The sequence below is a fragment of the Desmodus rotundus genome, chromosome 3 (genome assembly GCF_022682495.2).
Source record: "Desmodus rotundus isolate HL8 chromosome 3, HLdesRot8A.1, whole genome shotgun sequence".
Taxonomy (NCBI): domain Eukaryota; kingdom Metazoa; phylum Chordata; class Mammalia; order Chiroptera; family Phyllostomidae; genus Desmodus; species Desmodus rotundus.
Window position 1 is genome coordinate 141,638,330 of NC_071389.1, and position 6,000 is coordinate 141,644,329.

A 6,000-nucleotide genomic window follows, 5' to 3' on the forward strand; every position below is an offset into this window, starting at 1 on the left:
TTTGGCCTCTGGACTGCTGGGTTCAGGCTCCCTTGTGCTTGCTCTCAGGATGCCCTCTACAAATGCTCTCAAAATTGCCTTTTCTCCAAGGCTTCCTTTCCCAGAGGATCAGTCTTGGGACGCTCATTTCTCTACAGGTGCCCACCCTAACATCTGACCCCTGGGATCAAAGACCACCCTCCCTTCTCTCTTCTCTTCCCTGGGTCATAATGACATCCCCCACTCTTCCATCCTGGTCAAGGGCTGCAGCAACCTGCCAGGCCACACACTGGCCACCCTGAGGGCCAAGTCCCTCCACCTGACGTATCTCATGCAGCTGTCCTGGGACCTCTCTCAGGTCTGTTTTACAGGAGAGAGATTTATTTCCCTGAAGTTTTAAGGCAGGAAAAGACTCGTTTCCTGGAGCTGTGCCAAGAAGGAGGCAATCCACCCAGGAAACAAACAAGACCCTTTTCTCTGTAGTCTTCCCTGCTTCCCCCGTCAACCCTCCCTGCTCCCCCTGAGTGAAAGGAAAGCTGTCAGGATCAAAGGCTTGTATTTGTGATGAACTGCTGCTGGCTGGACCCACACAGGAAGGACTGCCAGCACTTTAACTCCTTCTTACCCACTCTGTGCTTGCTGCATTCATAAGTCTGCTGGAGTCATGTTTCGGTAAATGAAACATCTTTTTATGAACAGAGAGCCATTCCAACTGGAACGTTTGAAAGAATGATTAAGGACTCAAAAGGCAACAAAATCTGCCTCCAAGTATATCTTGATCTCCTCAATTACTTCATAATAGATGATCAAATATATTTGCCCCAGGAGAAGGAAGAGACCTAGAATGTGGGCACTGAAGGCAGACTAGTTGGTATTATTCTCTCTTCCACCTCTCTTGAGTTGGGAGGCCTTGAATAAGCTATTTAGCTTTTCTGCACCTCAGTTTCCTCATCTATAAAATGGAGAGAAGAATTAGAGGGGTCTCACGGTGGTGTGGAGAGGAATAAATAAGATAATGCACATGATACACTTGACCCAGAGTCTGGCCTAGAGTGAAAGTGTCATTGACTTTCATTGTGGTTATCATTATTACTTTTCTATTATATCAAAGAAGGAGGGGGCCATACCCAGGCGTGCTGAAACCCACGTAGCTTAAAAGTTACAAGATGTGCTCTGCATAATCACACAGCCTCAGTGTTGTTGGGCCCTCAGGTTCTGTTAAATAAGCATGTCACAGAATCTTGCCACCCCTCCCAAGACAACACAAAGTGATTGTTTTCCAAAGAAAAAATGAGTTACAGCCTAAGATTACTGAGCAATCATAAGAACAGCACTGGGAGCGAGATTACATCATGGGCCAGCCCCTGACCTTTCATTCCCTACATATTTTCCAAGGACAGTAGCTTCACGATACAACAGTGAGCAACAGGGGTTTGCAAGCTAAGAGGAGAAACAAGGCTATAGATGGCTAACAGTACATCTGTGGCAAGCGCTCAAACACAGAAACAAAGCACGCTGGAAGGGTTTTGCAAATCTGCTGGTGCTTAACTCCGTACGTTTTTACGGACACTTGAAAGTCTTCGTTGTGGAGCCCATCATAGGCTACTTCCAACTCATGGCCCAGTGCTCTGGACGGCCTGCATTGCTGTATTGAATTGTGAATAAGGACAGGCTGGGACTTGGGTAGTTTTGCCCTGGCAATTCCCAAGAGGTTTCACTTCTTGTCGGATAAATTTTATTAATTTACTTAAATGGGATTAGGGCCATGAAGACTTTCTGATACCCACCCCCATCACCCAGCTTGGCCCTGAAGCCACTGTGAAGCAGGACGCCCCAAACGAGGATGGCCACAATGCCTGAGAAAACCACAATGAAAAACGTGTTACTTGTGGTTTATTTTCCTAGAGCCATAGTAAAGAGAAACAGGCTGGTTGCAAGAAATAAACTGTTAAATTTATAGAGTGAAAAAAAATCTTAGTTTTAATTATAGTCTAGACTGCCTATCTTGGCAACCGCCTCACCCAGCACAGAGTAATTTGAGGAAATGTGGGGTCAGTAGGACTGCAAAAAATGAGGGGCAGCTTGTCTTAGCATGATGTGGGAAACCCGCTTACCGAGCAATCAAGGACATAGAAGATTCATGAAGGGCAAGACACTGAGAGAAGACTCCTATCTGAAAATCCAGGAGCATTGGCAATAGCAGTACTTCCAGATTCTTTGTGTATTCCTACGATGTTTACATAAAAGGGAGAACTTCCACCATTACTGGACTTAAAATGCTGTCAAGTGAAATAACATTCTTTGTTAATCGCGAGGAAACCACAGAACAACTATACTGTAGGACCTTCCAATTCTTTTTTGTGCAGAAGAGTTTTTTCAATGTTAGAGAATAAAAGAATTCTATATAAAGAATTCTGGCAGAAATTCAGATCCGAAAAAATTTTTGACACTTCAGGTTTGAACAAGGAAGAGGGAGTAGGGAAAAATAAATGCATGGTAATAAAATTCCTGTAAGTCTTTTTTCACTAAAATGAAGGGGGAAGAGGAAAAGGAGAAGGAGGACAAAATGAAGACAAAGAGAAGGGGAAGAGGTGGGGAAGGACACAAAGAGGAAATCACAGAGGGCTTCAAATAAACTGATAATCAAAGTCACAAAGCTACTTACTTTAATCCACTTTTATATTACTGATTTAAAAGAGAAAGGCATTGTGAAGCTTTCCTGTTGTTCTTAAAACACTCTTACCAACAAAAGACCTATGATTTAGAAGGAGAGAGAGGTGAACGCTGACTTACAATGCAAGGAGAATTGAACCAACATTGATTTAATGGTGCAAGACAGCCAGTCAAGGCTGCAGTGGCTAGAGAAGAAGCATCCGGTCACAGCCACGGCTCTGCGCGGACTGCGTGGACCACAGGTGAAAGGGAGCCCTCTCAGAGCTGCCTCTGATGGGTGCAGGGCTCGAACGCGAGTGAGAGCAGAGGCATTTATACTTTATGTATAAATATTTTAAAGTTTTTAAGTCAAGCTCACAGACTCTTAACTATGTTTTCCATTTAAAAATATATTTCTATTTGACAAACATTCCTTCATACTAACAACATTAAAGCAAAAAAAATTAAACAATAGTTGCAAGTATATGGTTTTTGTATGACTGAAAGTTAGTAAAATAATCTAAAATCTAAAGTTCATTATTATTGCTCAGGCCTGGGTATTTTGTTGATGGCTAGTAATGTTTACATGAGTAATAAAATGGAAAGATACATAATTTATAACTTATTATGCATTCATTGGATAAAATAGTCTATACTTTCATTTAAGCAAAATTTAGGTTTGACTTACAATAATGTTATGATGGATTAAAATATAAATGAAATTATATCTAATGTATACAAAATTTGCAAATATGTTATCAAAATGTAAATTAAGCTAAATGTAAAAATGTTTAAATAATTAAAATTAGTTTTCAATTGTGAATTCAAGTTATTTCACCTCAGATAGTGATGTTATCTCTTAAAATTAAAAGCAAAATGCCTATTATTACTAATAATTAAACTCTTAAAATCAGAAATAAACCTGACTTTTTACTTAGCTTTCTGAAAATCTTAATTGTTATTCAACATTTTAAAAAAATAAAACTAAATACAATTCTAGTCAATCCAATGTTCAGTTATTGTCAATGGAAAAAATTGGTATTTTGCTTTGTGCATTTCAAGTCTAGATATGTGTGTGTGTGTACAAATTCAACAGTAACATGAGTCATTTCATGTCACAAATGTTCCTAGCCACCATGGCAACTGTTGCGAATACACAATAATTTGTGAGTACCTCTGGAACCACTTTTTTTTCAATTACAGTTAACTTTCAATATTATTTTGTATTGGTTTCAGGTGTATAGAATAGTGGTTAGACAATCACGTACTTTACAAAGTGTTCCCCTGATATTTCCATAACCCACCTGGCACCATACATAGTTATTACAATATTATTGACTATATTTCCTATGCCGTACTTTACAGTGATGTAAAGTACGTGGCTATTTTGTAACTACCAATTTGTTCTTCTTAATCCCTTCACCTCTTTCACCCAGTCTTCCAAACCCCTTCCATCTGGGAACCACCAGTCCATTCTCAAGGTCTATGAGTTCTGTTTCAATTTTGTTTGTTCATTTATTTTGTTCTTTAGATTCCACATATAAGTGAAATCATATGGTATCTGTCTTTCTCTGAGTGACTTATTTCACTAGCATAATACCTTCTAGGTCCATCCATGCTGTTGCAAATGGTAAGAGCTCATTCTTTTTCATAGCCAAGCAATAGTCCATTGAATATATGTACCACCACTTATTTTTTTATCCACGCATCTATTAATGAGCACTTGGCTGCTTCCATTGCTGACTATTGTAAATAATGCTGCAATGAACACAGGGGTGCATGCATTCTTTCAAATTAGTGTTTTGGGTTTCTTTAGATAAATTCCCAGAAATGGGATTGCTGGGTTATAAGGCAGTTACATTTTTTTAATGTTTTTTGTTTATTTATTGATTTAAAAGACAGAAACAGAAGGGTGGGGAAGAGAGGGGGGAGAAATATCGATTTGTTGTTCCATTCATTCACACATTCATTGGTCGACTCCTGCATGTACCTTGCTAGGGATGGAACACACAATCCCGGGGCATTGAGATTATGCTCCAACCAACTGAACTACCTGGCCAGGGCAAGATAGTTCCATTTGCAATTGTTTTTGAGAACCCTCCATGTTGGTTTTCTTAGTGGCCACACCAATCTGCACTTTCACCAACAGTGCGCCACTTTTTTTTTTTTTTTTAAGATTTTATTTAGTTATTTTTAGAGAGAGGGGAAGGGAGAGAGAAAGAGAGGGTGGGAAACATCAATGTGTGGTTGCCTTTTGTGCTCTCCCAACTGGGGACCTGGCCCACAACCCAGGCATGTGCCCTGACTCGGAATCAAACCAGCAACATCTTGGTTCGTAGGCCAGCACTCGATCCACTGAGCCACACCAGCCAGGGCATTTTTTTTTAATCCTTATCTGAGGATGTTTTGGTTTTTTTAAAAAAATGATTTGTATAAGAGAGAGAGAGAGAGAGAGAGAGAGAGAGAGAGAGAGACATCAAAGTGTGAGAGAAACATCAACTGGCTGCTTCCCAAATGCCCCTGACCAGGGATCAAACCACAACCTTTTGGTATATGGAGGGACACTGCTCCAATTGACTGAGCCACGTGGCCAGGGCTGGAACTACTCTGCAGAACACAAAGCGAAGCAAGTAAATGGACCCTCTGGACTACAAAAAGATTTTTTTCTTTAATGTAAAAATCTATTGCATTCATTAAGAGAGGGAAGAATTTGAAAAATCAGTACAATTTGTTTCTCCTAACTGGGGGCTTCTGCTGCCCCAGTCCTCCCCACACTCGGACACAGTGCCTGGCTGAATCACGGCTGTAGAAGAAACCACAGACCTGCCCAGCTTGTGGACTGTCACCCTTTGTCCACAACCAAGGGCCAAATAATATGGAGAATCAGTTCCCTCAGTCTTGAACATTATAAATCACGAGAACAAGCTTGGTTTGGGGTGATGGGCTATATTGTATAAACACTCGGGGTCGGATTCTAAGAGATGAAAGTATGCAGTTATTTGTGATACGTGGGGGACTTCCCTAAGTGGGACCATCTCACTTGGGTATAAGAAAGCTTCCAGTTATGGTTTATCCTCAAGGCAAAACAAAGGAAATTTAGGTTAGACCATAAAGTTTTAATTAACAATACCAGTGTATCATGCTATGTCTGTTCTTTCACAGTTCTTTAAACTTTGTTCTTACTTGTGTTTTTTACCCCTACATATTTCTTACAGTGAATAGTTCTTATATGAAATGATGGTCACCAGCATGAGGTCTTGGACCACTCATTTTCCCTCTGTTTTCTCATCTGTAACCAGAGGCAAATGGACTATATAATTTCTGCCTTAACATGATGTAAGTTCTTAAGCTGCTATCTACTTGTTTAAG